Consider the following 14,817-nt stretch of genomic DNA (forward strand, 5'->3'; position numbering starts at 1 on the left):
GTATTTGTAAGGACCTGCAGAGCTTGCGGGGTCCTCTCTGCAGCCAGACACCCCAGGACAGTGCTTCAGACTCGCACTGCTTGGGTTCGACTCCTGGGTGGCTGGTTATTGGCTCTGTGACCTTGGGCCCAGACCCTAACCTCCCTGAGCTTTGGTTCCTTCAGCCCTCAAACACAGAGAGCAGTGCGGTCTGTGCGGATTATGTAAGTCCCCTCGGTGCCTGAAAGGGATTGGAATCCTGCCAAGCCGGGTACGAGGCTTTATACACACGAGCTGTTGTTATCACAGAGCCAGGTTCTCTCACAGCCCACTGCGTGGAGGTCAGAGGTTAAGGGTTGGGTGTGAGAGTTTCATGTCCCCAACACATGTTTCCTCTAAGAGCAGTGATGACCTTCCTAACACAAGGCAACAAGAATGACTCTTTCCCTCCAGCATCCAGTTGTCTCCATCCTTGGGTTCCATCTCTTCCTCACAGACGGTTCTAGCCTCCATAGCCGTCCATCCTCCTCGTCACCCCCAGCCTGGGTGTTCCCTCACTTTGGGGGAGTCATCCCCCCGGAGAATGGAGCCAGGACCAGCCTGGGCCGCCTCTTCCTGTCCTCCCCGGGGTGAGCGGACACAGGGCTGAGCCCACAGGAGGGACCAGGGAAGGACCGAGCACCAGCTGACCCACAGGGGCGACGCAGCTGAGGAGAACTGCTCTGTGAACGGCTGGCCCCAGAGCACAGCCTCCTGCTGGCGCTTCTCTCCCAAACCCGGAGACTCTGCAGGAGCCTGACCGGTTGATTCCTGCACTTTGTCCTGATCTGACCCGAAAGCAGGTGCCCTAGTAATCCTCGCCCTCCATGACTGGGGGGCTTAAATGTGCTGGCGAGCCAGGTGCCCCTGAATTAACCCGAAGGCCTTGCTGTTCGTGCAGCTTCGGCCTCTACGTCTCCAGCTGGAACTGAGACCATGAGCTGTGCAGTGACTTACTCTGTTCTAGGCACCCATGGTCATGCCTTGTGCAGGGTCTTGCACATAGTGGGTCCTCAATGTTTGTTGACTGAACTCGAAGACACAAAACAGCATTTCTGGGAAGTGGTTGATGACACCTGTCCTCACTTGATCCCTACCCTGTTCCTCCACGGGAGGTGCTGTGACTTCACTTTACAGTGATGGGAATTGGGGGAAAGGTGAAGGGAGTGAGACGTGCATCACGGGGGCCACGGGCACGGAGCAGCGGGAGGCCCACAGAGGGGACCCCTTCCCCGGGGAGGAGCAGAGGCTGGCAGCCCACAGTGGCCGCACAGGGGACAGGAGGACAGCTGCGAAACCACAGACATGAAAACCTGGAGCCAGGCCCCCAGGCCCCCTGGGAGCCCGAACTAACCCAGAAAAGACAAGTCCCACAGCTGTTCCCCAACACGAACTTCACAAGCAGGTAAAACCCCCTCCAGAGCTGACTTCATCCCTATCAATCAGACACGATGACTTGGTTTTCTTCAGAGCTGAGTGGCGAGAGGTGACCATAACTCCTACGTGGACCTGGCCGCCCTGGTCCCAGATTTTGCAGGAGAAAAGAAGAGAGGGAGAGATCAAAGCAGCATCCCACAGAAGCCGCAGCAAACAAAACGCACAATGAGCACAGTCAACGGCTGTCCTTCCAGCGATGCTCTAACACTGTGGTCTGCAATGGCATCGCCAACGCATACGCTGTTGCCCGAGACCAAATCAGTGTGACCACAGCTAAAATAAGGAGATGGCCTCACACACCTTGGGGACAAGATGTCACCTGGCCATAAGCTCGGGGGAGGGGGTGGACCCAGGCAACCTCATCTGTTACAGCCCTGGTACCAGCAGTCTCAGCCCCAGATGAGAGACGGGCCAGTGTGGTGGCCCTGCAGGACAGGATGGACCCCACTCTGGACTGAGGTACCCCCTCATCTCTTGCCTGGGCTGCTGTACCGGCCCACTCTGCTCTCTCCTTAACTCCAGACTTGTGTCTCCAAACCATGACCACCTTGCTGTTTGAGCAAGCCTTCCAGAAACAACCAGCTCCGTCCCTCCTTGCTCAGAGACACAGGGAACCCAAGTGTCCCTACGAACCCCACAGTGTACTGTGGTATTAAAGTTTCATGGTGGGGGGCAGTCCTCCAGAACTACCCTTTCCTTTTTACCTACAATGACCTGGCTGCCCAGCCATTAGATGTACAGAAAGTCTGGACTCTCCTCAATCGTCCTGGTTCCCAGACATGGGGACAGGCCCCTGGTCACCTTTCCATGTCCCTGGTCACTTTTTATTCCAAATTCTACTCTGTTCAATTCCTGGTCCCTTCACACTGGGTCAGAATTCCTAGGGGAGTGAGTGGCAGAGACACACTTCCTGCTGGCTGGGCAGAGGCACGTGGGCGTCCCCAGGGCCTGGGAGGCCCCTGGCGCTTTCTCCCCCGTCTCCCCTGCTCCTCGCTGGAATGCAGCAGCTCGTTCCCTCAGCTCTTCCCTCTGCTCGGCTCACCTCACGGCCATGTGGCTTCCACACGTGGCATCTCTCACCGTCTCCAAGACGTGGGACTTGTCTTTTCTGTGATGCCAAGTTAAAACTCCCAGGGGAGGACTCTGACTGAGTCCTTTCAGATCAGCCGGTCATCTCGGTACCAATCAACTCTGGCCACTAAGGGGAGGCCCTCTCGCTTACCCAGCCTGGCCGCCTGCCCCGTGGGTGGTCCACTACCAGGCAAACCACGTTTGGAGGAGAGCGTGACCCTCAAGGGGGCAAAAGGTGGGGCTTGAGGAGCAGAGCAAACTTGGATGTTCCCATGGTTTGTGGCTCCACAGAACCACAGGCCCCGACGTGCAGTTCCCTGTGGTGTTAAAGTTTCATGGGGGCTATCAGGGGGAAATTCTAAAAAGGCTCCTTGGGAGGGAGGAGGTGATCGTGGAAAAAATTGTTGAGAAACACTAGATAGAGGACAGAGCCTTTCTCAGGACAGAACCATTCTGGACCAAACTAAGAGATGGCCAGTCCCGCCTCCCGCCTCCGGCAGCTGTCCACCCCCGCCCACCCTTCACCCGCACGCACAGCACCTCCCCTCACGCCGTGACCCTGCCGCTGTGCAGGCCCCTTGCTGATGTTCACTGACCAGCCACACCCCAGGAGAGCCCCTCCGCCGCCCCTCTGCCTCGGGCCTGGCCTGCCCCCAGCCCAGACCCAAGCCCTCGCACCTTCTCCATCGCAGACGCCAAGCTACATCTACGAGACCCACCTCTTTACGAAGCAAACCACCCACCTGCCTTCTAGACCTTGCTGAGTTCGTCTTTCATAGCCACAACAGCCATGAAGGCATTTTCAAAAACGAAGAGGCTCCCATCAGCCCCAGAGGAGGCCCCCATGAACAGAAGGTTCTAGATAGCAGTTCCTGTCAGCCTGCCAGCTCACAGCTGCGGGCAGGGTCTCTTCCACCAGCCGCAGTCCTCCAAGGCACACCCAGGGGGTTCGGGGTTTGCTGCTGTTGTTTGTCTTTAACCCGATACATTTAGAAGGTTCAAGTCTAGGCTTCCCTGCCCTTCCAGGCTCCGTAGGCAGGTTCCCGGGGCTGAGATGAGGAGACACCTGCTGGGGTTTGGGAGGAAGTGTTCCCGGGAGAGACTGGCAGGGGAGAAGGAAAAGCAGTCCCCAGAAGTGAGATGCAGGCGAAGGCCCAGCCTCCCTGACAACATAGGGCCCGGGCGTTGGCGACACCTGGAGTTCCCCTCCGGCCAGTGGCTGAGCCAGCCTGCACGCCCCAGCTCCTGCCTCTGTCCACCCTGATGCTCCACCTTGAGTCAAGGCCTCCCTCCTCCCTCGTTCAAATCCTTCAAGGTGCTCCGGCAGCACACCACCCACCAGTCCCCTCCATCCCTGCCCTGAGCTGCCCCCGGGCCTGTACTATCTCTCAAGCCCCATCACAGCGACTCATGCCCAGGTCTCGGGGTTCCATACCCCTCCCCGTTGCTGGCACACTCCCACACTCAGAGGTTGGCCTTGAGGTTGATTCTTCCTCCGCTTTTCTTATAGAGTCTCCTGCACCCTTGGGACGAGGCTGCCTGCAACAGAGGAGGAGGGAGAAGAGGTAAAAGAGGAGGGAGAGAGCCAGGCTCTGCCCAAGCTGGTTAGAGACCATCTCCCTCCAAAAGGCATTCAGAGACTTGTCCACATCAGGCAAAAGCCAGGGGCCAAGACCCAGGCCTGTGAGATTTCAGGGGAGGGGGTTGTGGGAGCAATCAGGGAAGGCTGCCTGAAGGAAGGGGCAGAGAGGGGGAGGACCTGAGGCCAGGGATACCAGAGTGGACACAGTATCAGAGTTTCTTGAACTTGGCTAAGTCCTCCAGGGCTGGGCCCACCTTGTGCACCTCCTGGGAAAGCTTGGGGCCCCACTAATCACATTCCTCAGATGCTTTCGCTCAGAGCCTGACGACTGCTAAGCCTTTAAACCCTGCACCAGCCCACCGGTCAGAACAGGTCCCGAGGCTGCTGTGGCTCCCAGACAGGCCTTACCTCCTGAGCCTGACCCGCCCCGGGTTAGACCTGTTCACACACACACACACACACACACACACACACACACGGGCAACCCACTGAAACACACCAGTGTCCTGCTGCCCAACCTGTGCCCTCAGAATCTCCAGGTGGGTCCTGCCATGGCTGCATTTGCTGTCCTTGTTGTTTTGGAGTTTTTCATTGCTTTTTAGCATTTTATTTCCAATTTACAGGAAAGTTGGGAGAATGATGCAAAGTATACCCAGATACCCGTTACCTGTTGACCGTCTGTTTCATTTTTCTCTGTGTGTGTGTGTATCTATGTGTGTGTGTCCGTATTTCTGAGCCATTTTAAAGGCAGTTGGAAACCTGGTGTCCCTAAGTACACATTTAACCCTGGGTGTGTTTCCTACGAACATTCTCTTACCCACCCACAGTGCACGGCCCAGGTCATCATTGATACAGTGAGATTCTTTCATCCGCATTCACATTCAACTTCCCCATGTCCCAGCAGGCACTGGCTCCTGACAAGGCTTCCCGGACAATTGGAATATGAGCCTGGGCTGGGAAGCCACAGCCAGGCCCCCTCCTCTTCTCAATCCCTCTCTGGGGGGGGGGGGGGGGCAGGTGGCTACAGCCCGGGCAAAGGCATTAACCCCTTCTCTGCAGCTCCAGGAAGTCTGGTCCCTGGCTGCCAGGGGAGAAGCGGCTGCCCAGCACCCGCTATAAATAACCTGGAGGGGGGGCTGTGGGCGGTGTCACTGCTCTGTGGGGATTGGGGGGGGGGGCGAAGAATACCTCGAGCCCAGGGCTTCACCCCGGTGGCCTCCTCCTTGCTGGGTGGGGAAGGCGGTCCCACTAGCTCTGGAGAAAAGGCAGGCAGGGCGGGACATCTGAGCTGGGAGGTGCGCTCCTGTCCCTAATCACAGGGCATGGGGGGTCCCCAGGGGCCCTCGGGCCTCCTCCACATCCCACACCCTCTCCTCTGCCTGCTCTGCCTCCTCCTGCCTCTGCTCAAAGTAAGTGGGGGGAGCAGGAGTCGTGTCTCAGGGTGGGGGCGCCGGGAGCTGGAGCTCCGTGCCGTCCTGACTAGGGGGGCTGGGGGTCTCAGTTCCTGGGCCTGTGAAGGAGGCTCTGGGCTTGGTGGCGAGTTGGGGCTGAGGGTCCTTGTGTGGGTGAGGGGGGTGGGCCGAGTTGAAACTAACAGCAGCGAGGATGGGGCAGCCTGCTGACCTCCTAGTGTCCCTAAGTGCCCCTCCTCAAGTCCATCCTGTCCCCTCCCCTGTGGGTGCCCTCTGGCCGGAGGCAGCTTCTGCAGGCGGAGGGGGTGAGGATGGAGAGCAGCTAAGAAGTCCTGGGAGGCGGGGAGGGCATGCTGCATCATGAGCAGCTGCCCATGATGGTGGCAGGAGGGTCCGCTCTCTCACTCTCCCCTCACTTTACAAATACGGACACAGAGGCGCAGGGAGGGAGGGCGACCTGTCCTCGGCCACACTTTTCATAAAGAGCCACCCCATTTCCAGGGCTCAGAGGGCCACGGGGACCCGGGAGGCACGCTCTGCGGGGCACTGAGCCGGCTGGAAGTCAGGGGGCTGGTCCCATCCTGGTCCCGCACAGACCAGCCTGGGGACCATTCCCTGGGCCTCTTTGTGCCCTTATGGACACAGAGGAGTCATTCATTCAACAGGCATATCAGCTAGTGGGTGAGCAGCCAGCGACTGGCAAAGTCCTTTGCCCGCAGACTGATGCAAGTCCCTTCTCTGCTGCTTAACTTGTGACCTTGGGCAGGTGACTGGAATTTTCCAAGCCTCAGTTTCCTGAGGATGGGGCCGGTACCTACTGAGCAGGGCTGCCGTGGGGAGCCGCAGAGATACTGCTAGTAAAGCGCTGAGTACCTGCGGGGCACGGAGCACGCACCCTATAAATGCAGCTGTGGTGTTGTGCCAGGCGCTAGAGATCAAGCCGAAGGCACGGGGCCCTGCCCTCCGGTGGGTCTGCTCGGGTAGAGAAGGGCGGGCACCATGCTGAGGGTGTCAGTGCCAAGTTACTCAGGATATAACCAGCTAGAGAGGAACTGCACCCTGGTCTCCCGGCCCCACCGCTCGGCTTCCTCCCTCTGGCCTTCGTGGTGATGGATTTATTTCTGGGTCCTCGTCCAAATGAGCGGAGATTCCTGCTCTTTGTGACATGAGAACAGGAGCGGGCGGCGGGGTGGGAGGCGGCAGGAGGGCCCGCGGGCACAGGGGCAGAAACCCCAGCATGTGCCTCCTGCCCTGTGGGGGAGAGAGCTAGAAGGAGACACTGGTGGGAAGAAAAGTGTGTATTACAAACTCTGGTCATTTGAATGACAAACAAAGTGCACTGGGGAATGGGGAGCCTCCGAGGGGACTGGGAGGTGCAGTGGGAGGTGGGCGGGAGGGCAGGTGGCCACGGGGAGATCCTGGAGGAAAGCAGGCAGCGGGACGTCCGTGGAGCCCGCACCCTAAGAAGAGGCGGTGTGAGGCTGCAGGAGGTGGTGGGGATACCGGCGGGCTCTGATTTCTATCTCAGGGGCAGGGAGCTAGACGAGTGGTTGAGTGGGGAGGGCCCTGGCCCAGCCCACATGGCAGGAGGCCCAAGGAGCCCAATCTGACCCTGTCGCCCGGGGGGGGGGGGGGGGGCCTCTGAGTGAGGCCTTCGGGAAGCTGCTCCGAGAGGCAGCTGTGCTCCTGGTGCCCCTGGCCCTGTGCCCTGGGCTTTACTAAAACACAGGAAGGTGGGGCCTGTTCTTTCCAGCCGGAAACGGAGGTTCAGGGAGGCCAATGAGCACGGCTGCTGCATTCCTACGCCCTGGATCTGACCCTCTCGAGTGACTTGCCTCTGAGGTCTACCAGCCCCTCTTGGCTGAGTCCAGCCCCTCTGACCTTTGACACAAGATGCTTCCCCTCCCCAGGGGCTCAGGACAGCGCTTCTGTGGGAGCCATCAAGGCTCAGCCAGGAGAGAAGTCAGAAGCCCGACCCGCCCTCACCAGGCAAGGCCAGGCCCCGCACACACTCACTCCCGGGGTCTGCAGGCGGGAACCTCAGGGGCCAGAAGCCAATTCATCTAATGGTTTCCCAAACATTCGGCCACTTTCTGAGTGTTTTCTAACCTGGCCAGCTAATTTTCCCTCTCTGTTTTTGCTATTTTGTTGATGTTTAAGTGTTTTTTAAAAAGCAATTTGTCTGAGGGCACTGCCTACTTAATTTTGCATTCCTAGTAAGTCTCAGATTTGCAGAGTTAGGGAACTATTCTGTATCCTCTTAGCTGTCATTTCCTACTTTATCTCATTTTAACCATGCTTAGGAGTCCTCTGCTGGTTTGTCTAATGTCGCTTTATTCAAAATTTGGATTTTTTTAAGATGTCATTTCCACTGAAGGATAGATTATTCAATAAGCTGATTGTGTTGGTTCTATTTAGCAGCCACACAGGGCTCGCCATGTGCTCGGCACTGTTAGCAGCACTGGCACACAGTATCTCCTGTAAACTTCACAGCAGCCCCCGGAGATAAGACCACCATCATCCCCATTTTACAGATGAGTAAGCTGAGGCCAGATCATGAGCCCAAGGTCACTGGACTGGCAAGTGGCAGGGCCAGGATTCAAACCAGATAGCCCCACTGCAGATTCCCTTCACTTAACAAAACTTTCCTTTTACTGTGGTTTAATTTTAATGCTGAGTTACTGTTGGGGCATTCAAATGACAAAACAATTCAGAAAAGGGTGACTTTTCGGCAAACTGGACATTAGATGAGTCGATAAGCAAGGAGATGATTCCAGACCTGGAGTCCTGTTATAGGGCCTCCTGCTGGCCAGCTCCCTCTCCCTGTTTTGGGTCCAGGTATTGCCTCCTTCCTTCCCCTGTCCTCTCCCCGCACCCTCGACACCTGTGTGCAGGGCCCAGGGCTTGGCACAGGTCAGGGGAGACGGGCCCAGGAGAGAGGGACCTGCAGGCTTTCGGAGATCACAGAACACACAAGGAGGGGAGGCCTGGTTTCTGCAGGCCAGTGGGAGGCTGAATAAGAATGGGAAGGGAGAGTGGGCATCATGGGAAAAGGGACCTCCAGGAACAGGCTGGGGGTGGGAGGGCTTTGGTTACCGCCCTCAATGTCCAGCACCTGATAATTAGAACCGAATAGCTAAGGTTTCCCCTTCCAGAAAGCCTGCCCAGTGGCTCTGGAAATAATGAGCTGCCCCCTTCACATGACTCCCCATCCCTCACCCTCTGCTGCAGGCAGCCTCAGCCCAATGCTGCCTACTGCGGCCCCTTGCCTGCTCTGGGCCCAGGCTGCTGCCTCCTCTCCTCCTCCCCTCTCCCCCCATTTCCCCCTTTTGCTGCCCTCCTCTCCTCCCATTCTCTCCTCCCCCCCCCCCTCCTCCCTCCTCCCTCCTCCCTCCTCCCTCCTTCACTTGCCCCACCTCCTCCTTGGAGAGGGGAGCAAAAGCCTGAATTTCTTCCTCCTCTGCCTCTAGCCCAGGCTCAAGGAAAGCAGTGAATGAAGCGAAACTCTCCCTCAGAGAGTAGTCCGCTCTGACCTTGGACAGGGAAGGAGGCGGCAGGAGGGGCTCACCCCCTTCCCCTCTGGTTACTGGCAATCTGGCTGCAGGACCTGTGGTCCTGTAAATCTCCCAGGCTTAGACCAGGGGCTAAATTTAGACGGAGCTTTGTCGCCAGGCCAGAGGGGAGCATTAGGCTCGGCCAGACCCCCTGGCTCCAGGGCGGTGGCACCTTTGGGGCTGCCTGGCCCCTGGGGCACAGGTTCAGCCTGGACAGGGCCCAGGGTGGAGGAAGAGCAGCTGGCGTCTTGGCTCTGGCTTGCTGCGTCCTTGCCCTGCCAGGGCCTCTCCCCTGCCCTCCTCTAAGGTGAGGGCTTCCAGTTCCAGGCACAGGGAGCAGGGCCCGCTGGCCTCTAAGTGAAGATTCAGGGAAAAGGAACCCTGACAAGCAGGAAGAGCCCAGAACCTGCGCTCCCAGAACTGGGGGTGAGGACGCAGCTCCACCTGGCTGGCGCCATCCATCCAGCTGGCCAGCCAGCATTTACTGAGCACCTGCTATGTGCCAGGCTCTGGGCTGGGGACAGGGGTGCGGGTGGAAACAGCTCTTTGCCCCTGGGATAGCCAAGAGCTAATCAGTACAGATGACCCTGGAGGGGGACAGGGGACAGTGCTCTCCCATCTGACTAGGTGGGATCATTAGTTAGGAGTTCCAGGCCAGCCTGGGGAGGCTGAGCGTGCGGCCTCCAGCCCCAGCACAGGAAATAGACGGAGCCCCAAGTAGGGAATGTGGTGTTTAAGGGCTATGGGATCCTGGCCCTGGGGACATCCCGGGATAAACATTGACCCAGCTGTCAGGGAGCAAACATCTGACAGGCAGGGGGAAGGGGAAGGGCTATCCACTGGTGGGACAGTGGCTTCTGGAATCGTAGAATCAGGAATGTCAGGGTTGGGAGGGGTGCTGGCCACAGAGCAGGAAAAGTGGTGGTCTTGGGAAGAATGGGGGACAAGGATTTGTATTTGAGAGTGCATTGCTTTCAGTCAGTCTCAGGTCCTGAATTTTCACAGCCTCTCAGCCTTTGCACATGCTGTGCTCTCTACCCAGGATGCCCTTCCTGGCACTGCCCTTATCAGTTGGGCAAACTCCTACTCAACCTTCAAAGCCCACATCAACATGAACACCTTCATGACACTACCCCATTCTTCCTTAGCAAATTATAGATGCTGTAACAAGTTGGTCACCCATCCATCCTTCCCACCAGAAGATGGTCCCCTGAAGCAGAGATAACACACCTACTTTATCCCTCCCAGCATCCACTTTTAGGATTTTTCTAGGTGATAGGCTCCTGGGTGGTTTTTATCTTTTGAATTGGGCTGCCATTGTTGCAACAACCTCATCTGTTCTCTGGTGAGTGCTCGAACTCACACAGTGGTCCTTCCTTTTCCCCTACTCATCCTCTGGTTGGCTCCAAAATGCCACCTCTTCCAGGAAGCCTCCCTTGGTTAGGTGTCTCTCCCATGTGTTAAACCTAACACATTTTGTAACTGCCTGTTTACCGGTGTAACAGTGTGAAATCACCCACTCTCCCCCACTCCCCTCTGTACCTTCTAAATCTAGGGGATCCCTATCTGGCCTGAGACTACCCAAGTATACCCACTGGGTCCCCAAGCCAGGGCCTGACACATAGTAGGCATCCTACAAGCACTTGTTGGGTGAGTGAACTGCTAGTGGGCCTCCACCTGGCTCTCTGGCCCCGTCACAGGGGTGCATCCCACCCTGAGGAGGAAACCTCTGGGGCTGAAGGATGGACAGAGAAGGTTCCCGCCTCAGAGGTCAAGCTGCACCGGCCACTTCTGAGGACAGGGTTCCAGGCCCAGCCAGGCTGCTATCCTGCTGGTTGGCCTCGGGCATGTCCCACCTCAGTTTCCCCCTCTGTACCTCAGAGGTAAGGGATGAATGACGGATGGAACAGGGCAGGGGACAGACATGTGCTGTCAGTTGCTCACTAGGGCCTGGCCTCTGACCCTGGTCCCTCCTATCTCTTAGGCAGCCGGGCCACGCCAGGCGCCTGGAGACCAGCGCCTGTGGGCACTGCTGGAGCAGCACTGCCACCCCGCCACCACGCTCGCCAACCTCTCAGGTACACATGCCCCTGTGGGCACCGCACGGCAGACCCCAGGATGAGGGTGGGTCCCGGGCCCGTGGGAGGAAGAGGCTCTCCTGGGCCAGCCTCCAGCTTACAGGCCCAGCTCTGTCTCTGTCCTTGGACAGGCCCTTCCTACTTGGGGCTCAGGCTCTTCCCTGGTGATGAGGGCTTGGCTGTGAGTCGCCCTCCAGCTCCTAGCTCCCAGCTCCCAGCTCCCAGCATCTGCACCCCAAGGGAGTGGCAGGAGCTGCATTCAGGAGCTTGAGGAGGGCCTGACCCTCTGCTTTAAACTCGGGCAAGGCCAGCGGAAGGTGTAAAATCTATTCTCTGGTCACGGCGACTCCAAGTGCCACCTCCTTGTAGGGACCTTCGAAGCGGCAGCGGGAGCCTGAGCTCTGACCCCTCGGAGCTTTCCGGTGGCCGGTCAGAGTCAGGGTCAGCCACAGGCTCAGGAGAGGCTCAGGGTCCACCCCCCAGGTCCCGGCCTTCTCAGATCTGCATCCACTGAAGCAGTCGGGGAGGAGGGAGGCTGGGGGTGCCCTCGGCCCCTGGAGATAAAGGTGCTGGCCAACAGGGAGACCCAGCGCCGAATGCAGCCTGAGTCGGGCATGGAGGATGACAGCCTGTCGCCTGCCCTCCTTACAGTGTGGGCTCAAGAGCTCAGGCATTAGGGTCCGACAGAGTCTGGCACCAGCTCCTCCCCCCACACCGCCCCGGCCCGCCTGTGCTCACTTGCTAGGGCTGCAGTAAGACACCACAGGCCGAGGGGCTTAAACGACAGAGATTCATTTCCTCACGATTCTGGAGGCAGAAGTCCCAGATCAGACGCTGGCAGGGTAGGTTCCTTCTGGGCCTCTCTCGTTGGCCTGTGGATGGCCGGCCATCTTCTCCCTGTGCCTTCCCTTGATCTTCCCTCTGGGGGTCTGTGTCCTAATTGCCTCTCCCTAAAAAGACAGCGCGTTTGGATTAGGGACCATCCTAGTCCTAGGGACCTGTCTCCAAATAAGGCCGCCTCCTGAGGCATTGGGGGTTAGGACTTCAATATATGGATTTTGAGGGACACAATTCAACCCAAAACACCTCCTGAGCCTCCGTTTCCTTGTCTGTTATAAACGGGTCTGTATTAACCTCAGAGGCTCACTGAGAGCAGGTTGAATGAGAGATTGTGGACACACCCAGCAGGGGCCACATCGGGCATGAAATAGAGCCCCCCCCCCCCAGGAGGGCCCACCTTAACCTCTTCAGAGCTCTCTGCTCTAGAGGGGATGCTGGTTCATTCGTGGGCCCACTGTCTTCTCCCTGCTCCCCACTCCCCTTCAGCACAGACCCCCCACCTTCCTTTTGGCTCTGAAAACTGGTTCCCCATCCCCTCCTGGTGAGGAGGGTCCCAATTTTTCCAAAAACAAGGCCTCTCCTGCCTCATTTGTAGTATCATTTATCTGTTTTTAAACCGATATCACACATATCTCACACACACACACACACACACACACACATCACAACTTTGGAAAAAAATATTTTTAAAAATCAAGGAAGAAGATAATAAGTGCTCCTTGTCCCTCAACCCAGGAATATTCATAATATTTACGAGCCCCAGCAGTTTATCAATCCCTAGAACCTCATGTTTTCTCAGTTTTGTTTTTGTTTTGATAACACTGGGAGGACCCTGCGTCCACAGCTTTGTAACCTGCTTTTGCCTCTTACATTTCCCCCTGCCATTACACATTCTTCCGGCACGCCATGCTGCCTAGCAGCCGAGTGGGGACGCATTACCCTTCGTTAGCTGTGCCCCTGAGAGGACCATCCGTGCTGTTAGGATGCCCTTGGACTTCAGGAACAATTCATCCAGGGCAGTACTCTCCTTTTTAGGGTTCACTGATTGAGAAAATGCATAAAGTTCAAAAACAGGTGAAACCAAACAATCTATTGTTCAGACACACACACACACGTGATCATCCTGAAAAAGCTAAGTGCAAAATGATCAAGGCAATATTGAGAGTGCACAAATAGATAAATAGGCTAGTGATTGGCAATGATCTAGTTTCAGATTGAGTGGCAGAGTCATTATACTTATTGCTACACACAAACTTCCATGAAAGGAAAGACAAATAAAATAAAGTTAGGCCATGTGTGGGCTACTGGTGACAAGAGGTCATGAACCAAAGGCTATGGTCAATTACACCATAAGCCCCTAACTGAGGTCCAAGTAAAGGGAAAACACACATAATCACGAGAGGCGGCAGGCTTTGCATGGAATATTTGTTTTATTCATCACGGAGGTTTACGTTGTAAGGCAGCGGTTCTCAACCTGTAGGTCGCGACCCCTTTGGGGATCGAACGACCCTTTCACAGGGGTTGCCTAAGACCGTCGGAAAACACATATATAATTACATATTGTTTTTGTAATTGATCACTATGCTTTAATTATGTTCAATTTGTAACAATGAAATTGGGGGTCACCACAACATGAGGAACTGTATTAAAGGGTCACGGCATTAGGATGGTTGAGAACCACTGTTGTAAGGCATATTATTTATTCTGTCCAGAGGGAATACATGTGTCCAATGGATTCAGGGATCCCTTGAAATAACTCCTCAATCACACACACACACACACACACACACACACCAGGGCTAGTCGAATGGGAAGAGAGCCTTGGCCAGGAGACCAGGCAACCCTTCTGTCAGCAATGGCTCTGAGCACAGGCCTGCAGCATTTGGGTGGGCGCTAGAGCGTGACCAGCCCTGCCCTCGGGGAGTCACAGGCTGGGAGAGGAAACTGTAGAAAAAACAACAACCTCGCTGTGGCATAGACCAGCTCCTAGCAGATGTGGGCACCGAGGAAGTCCACCCAGCCCAGACAAGACAAAGAGCTAAGCTGATGGTTGGAAGGACGAGTGGACATCCCAATGGTCGGCAAACTGCGGCTCGGCAAACCGCGGCTCGTGAGCCACATGTGGCTCTTTGGCCCCTTGAGTGTGGCTCTTCCACAAAATACCGACTTCTGCGCATGGGCCATGAAGTTTCAATCGCACTGTATGAGTGCGCCCGCATGTGGTATTTTGTGGAAGAGCCACACTCAAGGGGCCAAAGAGCCGCATGTGGCTTGCGAGCCGTGGTTTGCCAACCACGGAGCTAGGCAAACTGGAGTAAAGAGCTGTGAAGGCGTTCCTAGCAGAGGGAACAGCACATGCAAAGGTGCAGAGGTATAGAGTGGCTCCAGCGAGTGACAAGTGTCCCAAAAGGCATCTCAAGTTGAGCAGGAGGGAGAGGATGCAGGTAAAGGACCAGGAAGAATGTCCTTTGCAGGGCCAGAGAGCCGGCTCCTCCCGAGGGCCATCGGGAGCCACTCTTGTGAGGAGTGACATGCCCAGGAGCCCAGTCTGGCTCCTGCGGTGATGAAGATGGTGTGGGAGGGACTGAAGGGGGAATTCCTTTTCCTCCTCTGGGCTTCCCCTTGCCCAGCTATAAATGAGAAGCTTGCAGGGGGTCTTTCCTGGTCCCATGGTTCCACATGAAAACACCAGGCCACCTCCCCTGTGCCCAGGTGGGGTGGGTGGGCTGGAGGGGGAGGATGTGTCTGGCCTAGGTGCACTGTCCCCAGTGTCACAGGGCAGGAGCCGGGCAGCTCCTGGACTCTCCTGAGCCTCCGTGCCCTCA

This window comes from Myotis myotis, unplaced genomic scaffold (assembly GCF_014108235.1).
Source record: "Myotis myotis isolate mMyoMyo1 unplaced genomic scaffold, mMyoMyo1.p scaffold_m19_p_11, whole genome shotgun sequence".
NCBI lineage: Eukaryota > Metazoa > Chordata > Mammalia > Chiroptera > Vespertilionidae > Myotis > Myotis myotis.